The sequence below is a fragment of the Symsagittifera roscoffensis genome, chromosome 4, assembly GCF_963678635.1.
Source record: "Symsagittifera roscoffensis chromosome 4, txSymRosc1.1, whole genome shotgun sequence".
NCBI lineage: Eukaryota > Metazoa > Xenacoelomorpha > Acoela > Convolutidae > Symsagittifera > Symsagittifera roscoffensis.
In genome coordinates this window covers 45734772-45757067 of record NC_087065.1, presented here as the reverse complement: position 1 = coordinate 45757067, position 22296 = coordinate 45734772, and the positions used below count along the sequence as shown (strand labels likewise).

The window sequence follows — 22296 nt, the reverse complement described above, 5'->3', positions numbered from 1 at the left end:
AAAACGCAATCACCTATTTAGACGATGTTTTTATGCAATCACAGACAAAAGGAGAAATGTTTAAAGTTCTAGAACACTGTCACAAAATACTTCAGAACGAAAATCTGAAGGCCGCCCCCGATAAATCACACTTCTTTTTAACACGAGTTAAATTCTTAGGACATAATATAGAAAGAAAAACAATCACTCCATTAAAATCACGCATTAATGCTATTCAAAAACTCCAACCACCAACAAACAAAAAGAAAATCCAAGAATTCCTTGGAATGTTGAATTTTTTAAGCAAATATGTCTATAAAATGCAATTATACCTAAGACCATTTTATAATATACTTAGACAACAAAATAATTTTGAATGGAACACAGAACATCAAGCACGATTTGAAGAAATTAAAAAACTCTTAACTGAACAAATTTCGAATACAATTCCAGATCCAAATCAACCATTCTATGCAATGTGCGATGCTTCGAATTTAGGCATCGGCGCAGCATTATTACAATCACACAATGGTACAAACAAAATGAACCTTATATCAGCAAATTCTCGACTATTCACTCAAGCAGAGCTACGACTCTCAACTCTAATGAGAGAATGTACAGCCATAATATATACACTAACAGAATATGAATTTCTAATACTTGGATCAAAACATCCAACAGTTCTTTTCACAGATCACAAACCAATCATTTTTCTCTTTACACAAAAATCTAATCCAAATCACCGAGTTTATAGATTTCAATTAATTCTAATGAAATTCCCAAACTTACATATAGTTTGGACAGCAGGAAAGAATCTTGCATTACCAGACACTTTAAGTCGAAATACACCACCTGAATTACTTACACGTAAAACTACAGTTAAAATACCCAAAAATATAAAATTTTACCTTGCAGAAAACGAAACATCACCCCGACTAGAATGCAAATATGCAGTAAAAACCGACGTTGAACAATCACAGATAAATAACCTACAACACTTTCCACTTTATTTAGATTGCCAAAATAACCACTACGAAGTTGATCTACTTGGAACATCAACTTTCAAACCAATTCCATACTCACAATGGATAAAAAATAACACCCAACAAAAAAGAGTAAAACAACACCCGCATAAAAAAGACCTTTTTCCATTAATTGAAAAAGAAAATCTAACTGATAAAATAAGTTTATCAGGACCACAAACAAACGATTCAAAATACACAATAAATCAAGTTTTTGACCTCCATGACCCACTTGATACAATTCTTTTATCTAAATTAGAAATTGAAAACATTTCTCTCCCCCCAACAAATAAAGTTACAATTAATACTTTGAAACAATATCAAAATCTTGACCCAGTAATTAGACAACTAAAATCATGGCACAAGTATAAAACTAAACCCGTCAAGGCAGATACAACTATTTTAGGAAATAAAATACTCCTCAGATATTTTCGAAAATTTAATAATACAACAATTAACGGAAACACAGACCTTCTAGAATACCAATTAAACGAATCTATAGTTCCCTGTCTCCCTCTAAGTATGTCTTATAGCTTTTAATATTTCACATACACAAAACATTAAAGGACACTCTGGATCAGAGAAAACATATTCAAAATTCATACAAAACTTTTATTTTCCAAATGCACCAATTTGGATAAAAGTACTATGCAATGATTGTATAGTATGTCAGCTAAATAAACCTTATCCAAATCAAAAACAAATAGCACAAAAACAAGATTTTAAAGGACAAAGTTTGTACTTTAACCACCGTATTTCATTTGATACAAAAGGACCAATTTCACCCTCATCCGAAGGAAACTCCTACATTATGGTAATTGTTGACGCTTTTACACATTATGTAGCACTTAACCGAGTACCACATTGTAACGCTTATTACGCTTACACAACACTCTATGAACACTGGATAGCCAAATTCGGACTACCAGAAATTTTAGTTACAGACAACGGTACAGAATTCATAAATAATGAAATTATCACACTATGTCATTTATATAACATCAAACACAAACCACGTACATCTCACGCACCTTGGAGAAACGGCTTAGTCGAAGGTATGAACCGTTCACTACAAGAATATCTTAGATGTATCATCAATGGAAATGATACAAAATACACCGAATGGTCAGCAGATGTAAAACTATTTCCCTTAGCATATAATTCACAAATCACGACAACTCTAGAAATGTCACCATATGAAATGGTTTTTAATCAAAAGCCACGCAAACCAATTATGTTTACAGCAAACTCTCATAAAAATGCACAAAGTTATTGTCAACCGAATAAAGAATCAATTTGTTACAACTTACCTTTACATACACACGATGAAGATCATTTTCATCACCCACAAATTCTTGAATTAGCCTCCGGTACACACACCGAATGGATTTTAAACAGAGATAAAAAACACAATGAAATTTACCAAAAAGTAACAAAAAAGTTGTTACAAAGACAAAACATTAATGAACAAATAAATTCACGCTTTACACCAGCCTCCGATTTAAAAATTGGAACATTTGTTTTAATACCTAATTTTAACACTCAAAAAGGAATCTCTAAAAAATTACAACCCCTTCGAAAAGGACCATACCAAATAATTGCCAAACCCACTGATGTCACATATAAAATTACCGACTCAAACAAAAAAGAAATTGTTCAACACCGAAACAACCTATTACCTTATTACCCAAAAGAATACGCACTACGCGAACTAACTCAATTATATTCTTTCGCAGGTTTAAAAGTTATTCAAAATACCCCACCACATACGGAGAATAAAACAAAAGAACAACATGACATTCATCTCGAAAACCAAAATAAAAAATCAACTATAACGAAAAACAATACAAAAGAGCTAGATCAAAATATACCTCAAAAAGAAAGAAAAAATAGAAAACTGACAGAAAAAATAATACCCCAAGAACTAATCGACAAATCAGAACATAGAGAGTCATCACGACTTAGAAATCAACCACGTAAAAACTATAAAACATTCATTCCACAGTCTAAAATATTAAAGAAAGTCGAATTTCAAAAACAGCTTTAATTTTATATTTCATAATCTTTGCACCTCTGAAATATTTTGAACTTTCATTTTTCAAAATAACATGCTGACAAACAAGCAACGATTCTAGTTCAAAATTAGCCAAAAGGATTCATCTAATCCGTCACCTTCCAACTAGACGAACGATATTAAACTCCAGGCATATCTATAACTATAACTTTGCGTCCTCCAGGTCAAAAATAAGCAAACCACTCCAACTTGACAACTAAAATAAATACCACCATAATATCATAACCCTCCCTTATCTAATAACCCAAAGATCAACAATATTTCCCCAACTCCGATCTCAAATACCCCCCAAACAAATATGTTAAATTAGCCTAAAGTAAAAAAAACGACCAATTTAATTAGCCTAAAGTATAAAAATCTCAAAAATACTCCAGATCACTTGACAAATAAAAATAAAGACAAAGAAGACCTCCCGATCACCATAAAATTCGCCCCCAAAAATTTTTCACAAAACTCAACCCACTTGTCAAAAAACCAATAAATAATTCGACCACACTTGAAAATTGCCTCAAACAACAAAAAATATTCGATCGAGAAGCCATTTCTTAAATGCTCTTCTCTCGACCAGTCAACATAATTCTTAACATTCTCATAAACTTTTTAACGAAATTTAAACTTTTAATCATATTTTATTTTGATACCTTTGAATCTTTTGTAATAATCTTAATCATTTTTTGCAATATTTTTTAAATTTTCTATTCCATATTTGAACTATACCTCCAGCTTTCAAAAGCTATTGACTATATCCACAGGTACGATTCACAAAACTTATCTAAATGATACGAACCATCTTTAGTAGAACAGATATTTTTTTACTATTTGTAATTTTTATAACATTTCTATCATCCCTCATCTTGACAATATGCAAATGTATAAAGAAAGCAATCATCAAATTCGCCCTAGCAACAATCCTCCTATTTCTTTTTCTAGAAGAATACTATAATAAACATAAATTTTTCCACTAAAAGAATAAATAAAAAACCATCAATAATTGCTAACCAACAATCACTCAGTCAGTCTTCACCGACATCATCCCAAAATAACCCAACACCATCTTCAACTACCCAAAACCCCCAAACATCCACACGAATTTCTTTTCAAGATAACCCATATACCTTTGAAGAACGACACGCTCGCTTATCTGAACCACTAGAACCAGTTCAACGACAAGCACCTCTAAGCAAACCAACATATAATTTATACCCAACACTACCACAAGAATTAAGTAGAATACGAAATCCTAGTCAAAACCAAAATACAGTCGAAATAAATAGACAAATTATACATCCTCGACGAAACAGAAATTTTCAAACTCCCCGAGTTCATTTTGATATACCTCAATCCCCATCACAAAGTACACGAGAAAACCCCATTGGCATATTACCAGAAACCCCTACGCTTCTTTCACAACGTAGCACCTCAAGCCTACCCTCAGATTACTTAGGTTCAACACCAACATCTGAACAAGTCCGTGAAAACCCCTTTAACCCCACAAACCAAACATCACGACTACCATACTGGACAACACATTCATTCACACAAGGTGAACCAAATTTAATCAATGATCCAATAGATATTTCTACGGATACAACAACATCCTCATCACTACCAGAAACATTATCACTACCATCAACACCATCAATAAACCAGATTTCACCACCGCCTTTTAACTTAAATTTCCCAAATAACCTCGACGCTAGATATCGAGAACAATCATCAACAAATATTCCTTTAAGACTAGACTGGAATACATTCACAGCACCTCCACCATTATTTGGACAACACCCTGAAAGTAACCGACTCCACAACTGGGCACTAAATAGACTGCAATATAGACAAGACATTCACGAAGACATTCGTGATCATAACATCCAAATACTCCAACAAAATAGTCTACAATTAAAATTTGAAATCACGGTTAAATTAAACAACATTACTCAACATCCCTATCCATTAAACCCACCAAATATAACAGCTCAATCCCTACCACCACCATTTATAACAACTGAAGTGATATACAAATACGACAGATATACCAAAAAGACAATTGGTTACATCACATTTTATAACCCATACTCAGGATTGTCATACACATGTATATTCTAAAAATTTTAATTTTTCTCCAACTCCTTTTTCTAGTAACCTCCAATGAAAACATAAACCCTTCCCCCCGCACAGGACCCCAAGATTTATTAGTAACACATTACGATTGTGAAGAAAACGAACAAAAAACACTACACAAATATGCAATAAATCAAGTATCACAATGCGAAACAGAACCACAAGCTATAGAAACAACAAATGTAATAGCGACACTTTATTCAAAAGCCCGAGCAACAACAGTTATAGGATATAAATTCACAGCAACATTTTCCGAAAAGAAAGTACATTGTTCACAAGTCTCAAATGGAAATAAAAACCGACTTGACCACGAATCATTCTACCAAAGTAATATCGAACGACTTCTACATCTCAATCCCGAAGATTGTAAAAACGAGTTACTAAGACTCAATATCACAAGAAGTAAAAACACAGATAGAAAATTAGTATATTTCCAAGTTTTTGCAGATTCTGTACATCAAGCAGAACTTGAAAGATATCAAGGACATATAAAATTAGATGAAAAATACCCATACAACGGCGCACACGGAAGATTAACTTATGATATACACGATAAACACTGGATACCACACATTGGTATAAATGACCCATCAAACTGCAAAGCAGACACAAAAAATAAAGGATATCAAGAAATCATGTTTTTCGATTGGAAAATACAACTCGAAAAAATACAACTCACACGCGATTTATCAGACAACACAATGATCTATCAAGGAATAAGATTACCTTGTAAAAACGACCAAGGCTATTGTGACCCTACAACACGAACACAAGCAACAATTGTTTGGTTCCCCGAAGACACATGTACAACATTTCAAGTAGCAAAAATACACGCTCGTATGATAAAATTTCACGAAAAATATTTTATACAATCAATTCCATATGAACAAGTCCATCCATCACGAAGACAAAGTTCTAATTCTAGAAACATAGACAATATGGAAAATAAATTGACACGTTTTCAAATATATCAAGAAACAGAACTTGCATGTAAATACAGAAATCCACTCCACAAAACACAATACTCCGAGATATTAGTTGAATACGAAAAAGGATTCGACATGACCACTGGAAAAGTAAAAATCGACCCATACGCCACAAGTCACCCTATAAACGAAGGAACATCATATATACCAGTTGATTTTCAAAAAAGTAAAAATCAACCTGGTGGACATCTAAAGCCCTATGACACTAGAAGCACACGTTTACAAGAACTATCACTAATGAATAGTACATATTTCGGTAAAATCCACTATGATATTCACCTAGATATGAAATTAGACTACACAATTAGCCGAATTTTTCAAGAAATGTCACTATCTGAATTAGAAACACTTCACCAACTATGCGAATTAGAAAGGACACAAATCCTACAATCACTTGCACTAGCAGTATTAAAAATACCCTACGCAGGATATTTACTATCAGGAAATAGATCAAATTTTTTAGACTACGAAGGAAAAATTTTATGGTTTTATACCTGTACCAAAAAAGTATCACCACTATATGTTTTTGAAGATAAACGATGCTATAAAAGAATCCCTATCTTTTATAAGAATAAAGTACATTTCGTTGACACGCTTTCAAGACGAACCTATTTTTGGGATACCGCAGTCCCATGTGGATCAGAAAATAGCCACAATGTAGTTCAACTGAACCCTGATGAAGATAAATATTACCTTCTTACCCCATATCCCACATTAATGCAATCACTCAAAAAATTTTCACCTGAAAGCATCAGAGCTATTGCTCGAAACCCAAATATTGACCTACAATCAATTGGAATATATTCAAAATCCGATATCCAACATCATATTAGAACACAACAATTCCAAGAATTATTAACTTAAATGGACACTATACAAAGACAATCAATTGACCAAAACTTACGCAAACTTGCCGAAACAGCAGGATTTGCAGATATTTATACACAAGACTATAGCGGATATTTTAAAGACAATAAAGACTATATATATCTAAACGGTGAAAAATACAGACCACAAGATATTTCATCTATAAATATTTTCAGTTTTGTCACCCTTAAAAATGAAATTCTCGATTTTCTAGGATGGCCCTACTACATCTTAGAAAAATTGACTATTTTATACGCAATGTTTAACTTTATAGGATTTCTTTTTTCGCTTTTAAAAGGAATCTATAATACATGCGCTATACACACACAAGTAAATACACAAGCAAGTGTAGCACGCATACTATTTGCAGGATTTTTTGGAATTTTTTCATCATCAATAAACAAAATTCTTTTAGACGCACAAATAAAAGAATACAACACAAAAATAGCAACAAGACAGAACACATACGACGAAGAACATAACAATGTAGACATAACGCCTACAGCACCACAGTTACCACCCCTACCACATAACCATCCACTATCACTAGTCCCACGAAAATTTCGAAATTTAGCAATAACACATAATCCAACTTTTAGACCAACCATATCACAAAGTCCCATTCAACATATAATGACACACCATCCACTAGATGAAAATACATATGAACAAATTATAGAACAACCCCATACCACCGCTTTTCAGTCTCAAAATAATAATTTTTTTAGCCCACGATGAGCCGACAACTTGAATCCCTACACCGCTCAAATTCCCACCCAACCAATCTCAACACTCCAATTACAATAATTCCACTTTTTGCTTTCCCGCCACCCGATTTCCCAACCAATAATGTAACATCAGGCATGAATTCAGACACTAACTCACATATCTCAGTTTTATACTCCATCTCACAACTCAATAACCCAGATATTGAAACCCCTGATGAATTTGCAGACTCTGAACCATCTCCATCCAATAATTTTCAAACCAACCCCTCAGTTTTTTCAAAACCCCCTTTTCAACCAATCCCGCCAAATAACCCACTCCCATCGATTTCTACACCCTCTTATGCTTCACAAGTTACCCCAACCTACTCTTCATTTCATTCAGACCGATCATCCAATTCTCCAGATACTCCCCAAATCTCCCAGGAACTAGATAATTTTATCACCCTACAACAACAACCCTTCCACCTTGAAAATTCCACTATAAACCAGATTTCATCCACAATAGAATCATTAAACCCACCTACCCCTACACCCTCTTCAGCTTATACCGCATCATTAGCACCATCCTCCACATCCACCGAATCATCAAATAGCACTAATAGAGCTTATCGCACTTTCAAAAGAAAATTCCCGAACCATCCATTTCCGACAAAACCAGGAACAGCCCGTGAATATATTAATCATCCAAATCACACTAACACGAAAGATTTTTTAGCCATCACCCTACCCTCATTTCCACAGTATACCTTGAACACCCCTAACGACACTAACGACACACGTAATTTTGTAGATGAACAAGTTTTAATGCCTACACTTCATTGGACATCATATTATCATTTTACTAATCCCCTTTGCCTACCTTTATCGAATACTCACATCGATATAGAAAGAAATAAAGATATGCTATATCGACTCACCACACCACTAACACATATACAATTTACTTATATAGAATATAAAAAATCACTCAAAACATACACTGCACCCCGAGCTAACGAATACACGCTAGAATATTACAATCACAACATCATCCGAACTAACCAAGACCAATTTTTAGATGATGACCGTTTCGCTAACCCACAAATCACAGAAAAATTTTTCATCAAAACACCATATGTATTTACACTCAATATATTTGATCGCAAATTCGATCACATCATTTCTGAAGCACTAACCGACACACAATCTTACGAAAGTTTTAAAGAAAAATTTCAATTATTTTCACTAACCTTTCATTTCCTTGCACCACATGAAAGAGATTTGCACTGCTCACACGATATTATGTTACGCACTAAACAAACCCACACATATACATATTATCGCTTCATACAAAATCACTTTGATCTACACACTCCATCAAGACAACCACACCACCGTTTTCAATTTATTAACTCTAAGTACACTTCACCATTTTTTCTTAACTTCACATATTGCATCAAAGATACTAACCTTCACGGTATTCTTCGCAATTATGATCCCATAACCCAAATGTATATTTTTTGTCCCATCACAAAGACCTTCAACGCAGAAGAATCCAGAACCTTCCTTATCCCACATGAATTTATTCAACCTATAGAAATCCCAATATTAGAATTCATCCACAACACTAAATACAATCACAAATTATATAATCTCATCCAAAACACACCTTATGATTTTGCAGTTGGCACTGAAGAACTAAAAACCATTAAAGCACTTCAATTGCTTTGGCCACTGCTTCAAACTAAAAACATCATTCGCATACTAGCAAAAATACTAACTAATTCCGACATAATACACGACATCTTCCCCCACGGTTTTTTCCCCGACGACTAACAGGTAAGTATAAATTATCATATTCTTAACTAATAAATTCAAATTAAAAAACTAACCATTCTTTATCCATGTCTCATTTTGATTTTTAACCTTCATCTCACGATCATCTGCAAAATACACAAAAGAAAAATAAAAAACAGAAAACTTCTTCAAATTGTTCCAAACTCTAATAATCTTTTGCACCAGCTAAATTAAATAAAATTCATACCAATGTAGTAAATTAATTCATAAATTATTTCCCTAAAAGCAGTAATTCTAACAATGATAAAAATTTGTAACTTAATTTTCCCCAAAACTAGCAGTGAAATTGAAATTCTATGTAGTAAATTGATAATTCGAAAATGCAGTACTAACCTTTTAATATTTCCATTCACTCGCACAAGAATTCTATCCATACTCGCACAGCTCGCCCACGAAGAATTGTTTAAAATAATGAATTTCAGTTTCAAGCTTTCACTCTCAACAACTCTAACACACGATAACAAGTTTCGAACTTTCCTTTAACCCGGTTGGAAAGGAGTTTTATACTAAACAAAACTAACCAATGCAGCTTACTAAACACCACAACACATAGAATAACAGCATGACTAAGAAAAGGAAACCAACGGTACCCAAACCGGATTAACCCAGTTTAAAACTGGATAATTTATTCTTTTGAAGACTATTATAAAGTCTAAGAAAGAAATAATAAAACACAACAAACCCATACCAAAAACAATTTGATTTTTGAAAAAAGGACACAACCAACGAAACATAAGAAAATCCACAATAAACCCAACATAAAAAGTTATCACATAACAGGACCTCTCACAGAAAACGCACGAAATCATACTCCCACTCCTGGCCTAACCCACCAGAGAGGACGTCCTGAGCATGCTCTATAGCCGGCCTAACCCACCGCGCTACATCCACGCTTTGTGACCACACTTCTATTTTTAATAAGAGGTACTCAAGGGTGAGTAACTCTTCAAAATAACTGAACTAAAACAGAAAGCTTTTGTGAAAACAACTAACCAAAATCATAATTAAAACACCAAACTAATAAAAATTTTATAAAATGTAAATTATATCTTGCAGTATATAGATCAGCATACAACACCAAAGAAGAACATCCAAAGACAAAATGACCCCACTACACTCGAAAAAGAATGGCCAACCACAATCAACATGCCGCCCACAATCACAACTCAAACGATTTAGAGTACGACTTGACTTCGCAGAAAAGGACTTCATTGAACTAGAACAATGACCACCTCGATGTTCAAGTATACGTACAGATCCGAGTAACCAGGCATCCCCTCCACGCACAATCTCCACGCCATTCCCAGACAAGGTCAACCCAAAAGAAGTTCTCTACATGGAACAGAAAAACCTGTCATAGCCAACCATTCTGAAATCAGATTTGAGTTTGTTGCGAAAACCCAGTCGTTGTCATGAGAAGACACAGCGATTGAACCTGGAACTTCTCTAACAAGAGAACCCAGAAGAATTATGATGTTCGCCAAATACCAAACGTCCATCATCCATCCTTTGAATTGCAGAAAGACTATTCTAAAAAACTCTGTAAAACCCGGATGGGTGGAACCTGATCTAAACTACATTTTATGATTGGATAAATTAGATATTTTACCACTGTAAAGTATTTAATATTAACCAATCATGATCCATCTAACTAACAACCCACTTATTTGTAAGTGCTGAAATTACTTGTAATTTCAGCACCAGAGAGATTTGAATTTAACTTACAAATTAGTTGACTCTCCAAGAGAACTCCAGCAGCCGCAATAAACCAGTATACCCTAGATCTATTGAGCCTAGCAGAGACTAGTTAAACAACCTGAGACTAGATAGTATAAGAGTAAGATTAGGATCGGTATTAGACTAAGAAGTTGCACGAATCTATCCGGCCGAAAATAAGATAGCGTGACGAGCAGACGGTGTACCCTATCCGAAATTACTCTATGAGTTAACCACCTCGGTCTTAACTCAAAATTGAAAAAAACCATTCTGCTTTTGGGATTTTGAAGTTGAAAAAACCACTCGCAGCCTGAACATAAGGGCTTACCGACATTACGTAATCAACCAAGCGCATACCTAGAATTTTTTCCATTTTCACAAAGATGATTCACAAGGCGTTTTTAGGAAATTTTAATAGACGCAGCGACGCATAAAGCATTCAAAAAGAGGATTTGGTTTTCAGTTGAAAGTATTCCTTTAAAGAAGTAGCTAGAACAAAGTAACCCAGGAAAACATTCTGACATTCCAACAGAAAATGTGTATATTTGTATATTTGTAAGACTATTTATACACAAGGGAAACGTCACCGCGAACCGCTTTTGTGCCCCTGCTTAAGAACTACATGCATTTTTTTGGTTATTTTTCTGGGCTGGTTAGTGTTGCTTCACCCTCAAGCAACGAGCACGGATCATGGTGGGCCTCCAATATCCAACCTTTCGATTAGACGTAACCACTTCACCACCGCTCACCTTGTACCAAAAGGAAGAAAAAAATTGGCCGTTTTGTTATCATGTTGTTGTTTTTTTGTTGCTTTTGTTGAAAAAGGTTTTCAGGTATGTCCATTTGACTAATCAACTTTAGCAAAACTATTTAAAATGGCGAAACGATTCAAGTCACTGCAATGAATTACCAGCAAATGGAAAAATTTCATAGAATTTTTTGGGCTTAGCCGCTTTTTTTCAGTCATTTCATTGGTTTCGTGCCGGTGTTGACGCAATGAAAACAAAAAGTTGCTTTTGATTACTACTGGTGGTTAATTTCATGAGTTGACCAATTCAAAATGTTGTTTCTTTGCTGGAGAACCACGGATGTTTGCTTGACATATTGATTGCCTGAGCTGTTGAGGATTACTGTGAGCTACATTTTGCTTAACCAATGGCTTAAAAAGAAATTTGCTGTCGTAAGTAGAAGCGGTGGTTACTGGACGATCTTGATGTCTTTTTCGTCGGGAATTTAATTCGTCGAAGTATTTCTCAATTGCTGAGTAATTGCTGCTGAAGGTTGTTGGAGGTAGCGGTACATGCGGATTTGTACAAACAATACAGTTTGAATGCAAAGTGTAACAAGACTGCTCATATATCAGGGCAAAGCCCTGAATGTTCCGACTGTCCCTTAATTCATATCGAAATGTTTTTGGGAAAAAAATTGAAAACCTGTACATTTTGAACAAAATCAAAGTGTAAAATTTTGAGTCGTTGGAAGTTAATACGACCAATTAGCTAGCTTCAGTTCAATTTGGAACTATTTTGTTGTGCGGGATAATTCGCCACGCATAAATAATTCGCGTTACGCTCTCATCTTCATGAAAAAAATCTTCAAAGCGCGCATAATTTAGTCCAAAACATGGCAAATTTGGCAATTATCAAACCCCCAGGACTTTTTTAAAAATAGTCGGAGGTAAAATACCTACTTACATATGAACACAAGAAGTCAATTTTTTCAATGGGGTGTAAAAAGTTTTTGTTAAAAAATGTTATTTCGAACGGTGAAAATTGACTGAATAAAAAAAATCACAATGGGCATCAATGTTCCGTTTTTTTTCAATAGCCCTGAATGTTCCGACTGCCTTTTAGGTCTAAAGAGCAAAAATGACATGGAAACAAAAAATTGATATAAAATAAAAGGAGTTTTTTTTTTAATTTGAGACTTTTTTGTTGAAAACTTCACCCCACACGCCATATAATCTACAAAGTGACAAAATTTGCTCATATTATGGCAAAAAAGCATCCTTCAACTAATTTGGAACGATTTATAAGACCGGTTAAATCTCCGCTTACGCATTAAAAGAGCGAGTTTTATCGCGCGTTAATTGTCCCAAGATGGCCTAAAAAGCAATATTTAAACCCCCACAACTTTATAAATAAAGATCACAGGTAGAAAATCTCTTCCATTTGAGGCTCAGGAGAACAATATTTTTTGAATAATATTTACAAAAACTCCGTCAAAAATTGCTAGTTAAATTATCGAAATTTGTTGAAGAAAAAAGAAACCCACCCCGAGCACAAATATTCCGTAACTTTCGTATCGAAAATCGGAACAAAATTTTCATTTTAATTTTTTACATTTAATTTGGTAATGATATTTATGTTATTACTGTTCCATAAACCTTAAATCGCAGTCGGAATATTCAGTGCTTCGCCTTGATACGAGCATTTTGTTTTGCCCTGACATTTAATGACTTTGAAATGGCGGTTAGTTATGAATAAGGATAGAGACTAAATTTAACACTTGAATGACTGAATGTTAACAAACACATTTTCTTTCTTCAATTAAGCTTGCTTTGGCTCATACACTACGAAGATGGGCATACAAGCTTCTAGGGAGACTGCTTGGGAGAAGAGGTATCGGCTGAAGAGAACGGAACAATTTTGGTGGTTGATGGACTTCTGCTAGGTTTCCACTCTCTCCAACCTTTTGAGAGACGCTCTGACGAAGGGCTACCGAGGAGCCGAGTCTTTTTCCTCGAAGGTTCAGACCAATCTCGCCGCCGAACCTGGAGAGACAGCTTTGAACGGAGGTCCTCCTCATCACGCTGAGGCTGAGTAATAAAGTTTGCTCCTGGAAACAAATCAATTTTAGCAAATAAACCTCCTTCAACTAATTTGGAACGATTTATAAGACCGGTTAAATCTCCGCTTACGTATTAATAGAGCGAGTTTTATCGCGCGTTAATTGTCCGACAATGGCCAAAAAGCAATATTTAAACCCCCTCAACTTTATAAATAAAGATCACAGGTAGAAAAATTTTTCCATTTGAGGCTCAGGACAACAATATTTTTTGAAAAATATTTAAAAAAACTCGGTCAAAAATAGCTAGTAAGCAAATCGAAAATTGTCTGAAGAAAAAACCCACTCCTTGCACAAATGTTTTGTCACTTTCATTACAAAAAACGGAAAAACATCAGTGCTCGTATCCGACTGCCTTTAAGGTCTATGGAGCAGCAATAACCTAGACAAACTATTTGTCAGAAAAAAAAATTTTTCTCTTAATTTTGAGATGTTTTGTGAAGTTCATCCCCCACTCGGCATATATATCACAAAGTGATAGATCTAGCACTTAGTAACAAATCAATTATGGCAAAGAAGCTTACTTCAACCAAATTGGAAAGACGTCTAAGACAGATTAAATTTCCGCTTACGCGTTAATAGCGCGAAATACGTCGCGCATTAATTGTCGCAAATTGGCTAAAATGGCAATCTTTAAGCCCCATAATTTGACAAAAATTGATCACAGAAGAAATATCTATTCAAGTTCAAGCTCAACCTAACAAATTTGAAATAAAATAAAAAGTTTCGTCAAAATTTGTTTGTTAAAAAGTCTGAAGAACAAAAAAACAACCCCAGCACACATATAAAGTTACTTTTGTTGCGGAAGTAATAACAAAAAAATTTGAACGAATAATCTGCAATGGGAAAAAACATCAAACCCTGCATTCAGCCTCAGCCACGGCCCACTCGACAGTTTGGTTGCCTACCCGAAATTTTGCTCGTCTTCCTTTGCCTCTAGCCATAAGGCTGTCCTGTTTTTTAGCACATATTTCTACCACTTAACCGACAAACATTAGTTGATTAATTTTTAAAAACCCAAGAGACAAATTTTAAAGAAAAAAATCACGTAAACGTAGAGCGTCAAATTTTTGTAAGATTTTTTGTAAACGTACAGTGTCAATTTATAATCAATCTAAATTAGGTTATCAAGTAAGTTAAATATCAAAATCATCCAACCTTCGAATAAATATACGGTAATCGATAGGTCTGAAAAATAATCTACACCAATGCTATGAATCCTAAGAAACAGACTATTTGTCAGTAAGGTATTTAATTCACCTTAAGATCTCTCCCTCTCTCAGATGTCGCAGATGTCTAAGAATCAATTTAGAGGTCAATGTTCTCCAACAAAATTTCTCATATTCCCCCGCCTCTTAGGAGGAGTGAGATTACAATCCCGGGTGTTCATTTGACAAATAAGTTTACACAAAACTGCATCACTGAAACAAAATATAATGTCTCAACATACGTCCAAAAAATTTAGTGACATAATCCACAGATCTAAAGGATCCAAAAAATTGGTTTTGGCTTCAGGTGTTCTTAGCTGCTTCTGACTTCATCCTTTATCTTGTTTTCAATGGTGCTTTCAAGTTCACTTCATAGTTATTCGTTTCGCTTATCTCCTGATTGCCGTTTTCAGTGTCCTTCTGTTCCTGTGTCTCGCTGTCTTTGTCTTCTCTCTCGTCATGTCTGTTGTGGTTTCTGTCATAAATGTTGTCCACGTCGTTCCATCATAAACATTTGTAGAAGTTTCTTCACTTGATCTCATCGTTGAGCTTTCCGTCAATTTGATTTGCCTACTTCTGTTTTTATTTTTTTTATTCTTCCACTGCTCTTTACTGCGGTCACTGGTGGCATATTCCCCTCCTATTTGTCTGAGAATTCTTGGTAATCCTATTCAGAGTTCACTTCCTCTGTATTGTAAGTTCTGATTGGGTCCATCATTCTGATAATAAATGTCCGGCCAAGTTTTGGTGTGTATTAAAAATAATCGTACATCATGCCGTCGATCAGCTCATCATCTTTTGTGGATTTGATCAAATTTTCTGCAATTTGATTTTCTGTGTCAAAGCAGAGCACAACTCAGCGGTTCTCTGTAGGCTATTTGTTTTTGGCGAGAACTACTCTTGAGTACTTTGTTTTCAAGACAGTATACGGCTGTTCTCACACTGAGACTCTGTTAATACTCATTTTCGGTAAGAGCCTGTGATAGGCCGTTGTTGTGGATTACATTTTTGTCTATTTTGTCAGTTGCGGTTCTCATTGCGTGGAGTTATGCTTCATGGACTAGTGAATAACAGCCACTGACACTGAATCTTTTGGTGGATTATTCCGACTAGCCAATGTTGCTTTTCTTTGTAGCTGGGATCCTTGTACATTTCTATTTCTGAAGTGACCGTACTTGTTCTCAGCATGATCTTTTGTTGTTGTCTCCGTGATTAGTAGCTCTTCACTATTGATTTTAATTTCCGTACAATTACGAAGTGTGCCCTGGTGTTAGGTAATGACAGAGAGTCCTTCAGTCTTTTCGCTAAGTCAGGTCTAGATATCGTAGTTTTCCATCGTAGTTGTCTTATTGGACCTCGCGCTAGTGTGAATTGTTCTGAGCTTATATCCATTTCATGATTGCCGACAATTCCGTGTATTCCACTGATTTCTCTTGCTGAAAGAAGTTTTCGTCTATAATGTCTATTTTCCCGGTCCGTCGCTGTGCTGATTTTCATTTCCATAAATTCGAAACTTGCTTTTTTCATGGGCCCTGCCTTCAATTCTTGCAGTGCTATCTTTACCTTAGCGTGATATTCCTCAGTTCCTGCAAATATCAAATCGTCTACTTATAGCGATAGCAACCTTATGTTGTTGCCTTGTTACTGAGAAAGGCAATAGATTATACTGCATTCCTTGGTTGTATAACAGTCAACTGCTCTATCTGCTAGTCCGTACGCAGCCATAATCATTTTCCATCCAGGTTTCTATCCATGATCCAGCTTCTCTTGGTGCGGAAATATAAACTGGTCGACAAATGCTGTTCGACTGCAGAAAACTTTAACTTAAGTCCAAAGAGCAAAATAGTCAACTTCTTTGAGCGATATTAAATCTGCGGCAAAATAGAAGGCAGTTTTGGAGATCGTTGGAGCGTAAATGTCTAAAAATTGATTTTCTTTCTTCTCCATATAGTCTCTGGTCGTCAGTCTACTCTTTGGTTCCCTGGCGCCATTCTTCGCAATTTCCAGGTGTCCAAAAATGTACTTTTGAGAACGTTGTGCTCACTGTTGATTACTTTGCTGGCTGGAACACTTCTTTGATCACTTGGTATAATTTCCACCCCTATAGTTCCTACTGTCTTGCGATCTCAAAAGTTTTCCAGCACATATCGAGCTTCTCCTTCGTAGCTGGTTACGTGGCTGCGACAATTGTGGGTATCCCCGAGCGAATATGTTCGCCGTATCTGGTACGTTTTGCGTTTTCTTTTCAGCCCTTTGATTAGTGGTTAATTGAAGTTCTTCTCGTCTCACCTGATCCGCTTCACTTTAGTCTCATCGCCAGTGGATACCCTCCGTATTGTATCTCGTCTTCAACTGGTCTGGTCTTTCTGTTTGGTCTTTTTACAAGTCCTCCAGCATACGAGTTCACTCCATGGTTTTTTGGTTCTGCTTCTTGCACTTGCTGTTTGTCTCTAGCTGTTTTTTTGTAGTCTCTGGTCAGTCGATTTTCTCGGAGTTTTTTTAACTTCTTTTGTTACCCCTTTCTGTTTCCGTCTTGGTTATTTCAGATCTGTACTGTCTTATTCCTGATCCGGTATAGTTGCGTGGGTCTTCTTTGCTGCTCCTTCTGGGTCTCGTCTTCTGTTTGCTGTTTTGTCTTCTAAAGGCGGTTTACTGTTATTTCTCTGCCTTGTTTTGTAATCATTGTCTGCAGTTCGATTTTCTCCGCTATTTTCATCTCTTTTTCTCACAAATTCATATCCCCATATTCTCATTGTGGTAAAAAAAAATGATAGCTTCCTTTTCGATTTGGTGTCTCGTCTCGTCTCTAATTTGTGGTTAATCTCTTGTTGATATTTTATTCATCACAATCACCTACTCATGTTCTGTTTTTAAATGTTTTTCGCAGATTTGAGAATTTGTTAGGTATTCAAGTAAAATGGAAAAATTTATTGTATAAAAAGATTAAATCGCAAGCCTGGTATGATTAGCTAATTTTTTGTTCGTTCTTTTTTTTCACAATTTTGTTTTGATCATTTAGTTTTCTTTATATCTGTTAAAATCACAACTAAAATTTCTTTCAGTTCAACGTCGCAACACAGTTCAACGTCGTAAAATTTATTTTCAACGTCGCAACAGTTTGGAGTTTTTTTTGGTTCAGTATGTTGGTTGCAGAAGTTAATCCGTACAATCTCTGCAATGGTGACACACCATTTACGTCCATAGGCGTCATTTTTATTTGTCTTGATGGCATATGCAAACAATTTTTATAAAGACTTTCTAACAAATTGTGGTCTTTTTTACGGCTTTTCATAATGTTTTTGAGCATACCGTTGTGTCTTTCTACTAACCGATTGAAAAAAACGCATATATTGCTGCTGTTTTGATTATGCATCCAAAACTTGAATTCATTAGTAAAGTGAGAACATCAAAAAAAAATTTCTATCTCTCAAGGTCGTGCAGGAATGATATGGCAGCGGGCCAATTTTATTAAACCAATTCAAACTTATCGCATTCATAACAGCTCTTGGTTCTTTTGACGGAGTGAATGATCCAACACTCGGTCGTGAAAATTCATCAATCATGTGTAAGCTGGTTATTTTTTGTTTTGTTTAGAGTCTTTGCATTCGAATCGATATAGCGCAACGCTCTGGTTAAAGTCGATACTTTTTAGAAAAGAGAGTTTGTTGGTGCTGTTCGCTCTTTTATAATTTTGTTTATTCAATGCACAAGCCTACAACTTTCTGATTCATTTCATTGATTTGTTCTTACGATCCTGTCTATTGAGTTATCAAAAAAAAGTTTTTAATTTTCAATGAGAAGTAAGATCAAATCTGATGTGTCAGTCCGCGATATACTTTAGGTCCATTTTATTTAGGCGACAAAAGTTTTTCGAATTCAGTTTCTGCTTAATGTATAGGACATATGGTTTTGATTGGATCCCTCTGCCGAAATTGAAACTTTGCTCACTTTCTTGTTTTTGGTTTTGTAAGTCACACCCTTCATTGGTATCAATTAATTTTCCATTATCTGTGAAGCATCTTTAAAATATCGTTGTTTTCGCTGCCCTTGAGTCATTTATAAATCTGAGACATTTTGAGTTTCTATCGTTCTATTCTTTTTCTGTGGTAATTTTATCTGAAGAAAAAATGTCTTCACGCACCACCAGGGAAATTTGTCTAAATCTTATTCAGTTTCTTTTCTCAATGCGGTCTTATTTTCCATCAAAGTGTTCAAATTGTTTTGATAGTTCTTTTTTTGTTATTGTTAATTTTTTTCAAAAAAAATAATTGATCTGTAGATATCTATTCCCGTGTGCAATATATTATTGATCAACCTTCTATCTGTTCTTTAATTGCTTGTTATGAGGCCTCTGTCGACTCCTAAAGTTTAGTCTTTTCTGCTTCGGAGTTCTGCAATCCATGGCGAAGTTTCCCTCTAATCCACAATTGTAGCCTTGATTGATACTCTCCCCTTTATAGCTACCGCTCCTCGACTTCTATTAGATCCTCTATTGTTCATATTATCCCCTGCTGTTTGTTCAGTAGTGTTTGTGAATCGTCTCGTCATATGTTCGAGCACAATTGGCATCACTTTCTATGTTCCTTTATGTAATTTTATCTAGGTTGGAGCACGTGAGTAGTTATCTAGGTTGGAACACGATAATACTTCATATTATTGATGTATTGGTCGCAGGATACATCATTTGTTCTTCACATGTTCTTCATTTTTGATAATACTGTGACTTTTTAAAAACGTGTTCTTGAGCATTTTTTCATCCATTATTCGTATGAGATTATCTAACCTTCATTATTATATGATATAATTTTTGGCAAAGAAACTGCTATCTCATTTTTTTTGGGTACTGAAACCCGTTCATTCGGATGTGTGCTGCTTCAATCTTCACGTCAATCTGTACAAACCCTCTCCACCACTGATTTTTTTCTTTGGGTATATTTATCAAGGGAGTTCGTCCTCAACAGCGGGACCTGCATTTCTTTCCTTTTAAATGATCTTTGTACACTGATGGGTGCGAACAACTGTGGCTGTGATTCTTCCATTAATTCATTTCGTTGGGCTAATTTCTGAGGTTGTGTTGTCTTCTCTTCAATCTGAGTTTTTAACAATTTCAAGTTGGGTTCTATGGTTTTGGCTCTTTGTTTTGTTCACTTTTGCATTCTCTGTGCCATCCACTATTTAATTACTGGTAGAATCACTTGTGGACACATTCACTTGAGGGCCGAAATTTGGTTTCTTGTAAAGTTCGTCTTTGAAACCTTTGCTATTTTATTGTGATCGTATTGCTCTCAATGTCTTCTAGTACATCGTACTTGTTGGGTTTAGGTGTTGATCTTTTTGATCATACTTTTTCGATGACCTTCCTCTTTTTTTATCTTTTTTCTAATTGTGTGTCTTTAATGGTTGACACACTCGTTTTTGGTTAGAATAACTAGCTCCTGCTACTATGATAGGTCGGTAAAATAATCTAAGTTGATGCTTTGATTTCTGAGATAAAAATACTACTTGTCAGTACCGTATTTATTTTACGTTATGATCTCTCTCTCTCTCTCTCTCTCTCATCTCTCTCTCTCTCTCTCTCTCTCTCTCTCTCTCTCTGTGTGTCTTTCTCTCTCTCTCTCTCTCTCTCTCTCTCTCTCTCTCTCTCTGTGTGTGTGTGTGTGTGTGTGTATCTCTGTATCTCTGCATCTCTGTATCTCTTTTCTAAATTCATTATTATGTCTATGATTCTTAGTTAGAGGGCAAGGTCGTCTTATAACATTTCTCCATTTCTCACAGTAATGACAAAAATACTTTTAAAAAGTAAGTCTGATTTACTTGACTAAGTTTAGGTAATTTTGCCTGATTATTATGTTCTCAAGAGTCAGTTATAATTTAAGTAACGAGTTTAAGGCTATGGGGATTTGTCTGACATCGCTTAAAAGTAAAATAATTCATTTTTTCATAACCATGGTTGGCAACGACATCGGTTGACTGGCTCTGAAATACAGTTGCAGCAATTATTCTTTCTGCAGTTTTTGAACCTGCTTAGGAAAATGGACCTGAATTATGATAAGATAAACGAAACATTTCCCACTGAATTGATAAATTTTGTTCTGCTTAACACTACATGCATCTATGAGTACTACTTAAAATGGAAAGGTATAATAGCGAGCAATAGTTTATAAGTCGAAGCTGCAAAATTAAATATTTTTGTCCCAGTGATGGGATATAAAAATAAGATGGTGCACAAAATATATGCAACCACCAATCGCACATTTTTTTCTCTTATTTTACTTCTCTATGCGTCGATAGGACATACCAATGTCACAACAGTGGATGGGAGTATAAGAAAAAAATTATATTAGAGGTTAACTTAACCATGTGTATGGAATAAGACGTTACACAGCATAGGGTGCTGTTTCGGGCTAGAACGCACTTTTCACCAAAAGTGGCCCTACTGTAGGCTTAAGATTTCTTTTACCCCAGCTCCGTGTATCTGTTGTCATATTTCATCGACTACACATTAGGTATGTATGACTGAAAATAAAAAAAATAATAAAATTATCTATGCGCAGTTTTATGTTATAATAAATACAGTTAACGCTTTTTTCTTATCCTCACTTTTAACATTCTTCGCTCATGGAAAATGGATATCGCATCCGACGGGATTGAAAACATATTACCAACTTTCTTTATTCTTTCTCGTTTACCTTTACCTGATGTTTATCTGCCGATTTCTTTCAACTTTGCTTGTTTCCAACGCTTATATTAACGATTACTAGTATGTCGTAATTGATGAGATCAGAAAGGTAAGTTTAAATCACTTTTATCGGCGGTTTTTATCTTGTAACAATTATAATAAATATAATTTTTTTCAATAAAAAACTCACTTTTTCTAATATGAAAACACATTGGCGTCTTTACATCCTGAAA

At 35.1% G+C, this 22296-nt stretch overlaps 2 protein-coding genes across 3 annotated transcripts in view; both read left to right on the top strand.

Annotated features, from left to right (window-relative positions):
* The window catches only part of LOC134844305 (ATP-binding cassette sub-family C member 4-like), a 463247-nt gene that overhangs the window by 98789 nt on the left and 342162 nt on the right, over positions 1–22296 (top strand). The window lies entirely within an intron of this gene.
* Positions 21663–22296, top strand: part of LOC134844607 (GTP-binding protein Rhes-like) — a 46759-nt gene continuing 46125 nt past the window's right edge. Inside the window, exon 1 of one of the 2 annotated variants that reach the window (XM_063861368.1) lies at positions 21663–21890. The gene's annotated coding sequence lies outside the window, so the exon portion shown is untranslated. Of the gene's footprint in view, positions 22173–22296 lie in introns of both variants that reach the window. The other variant, XM_063861366.1, reaches the window with a different exon arrangement.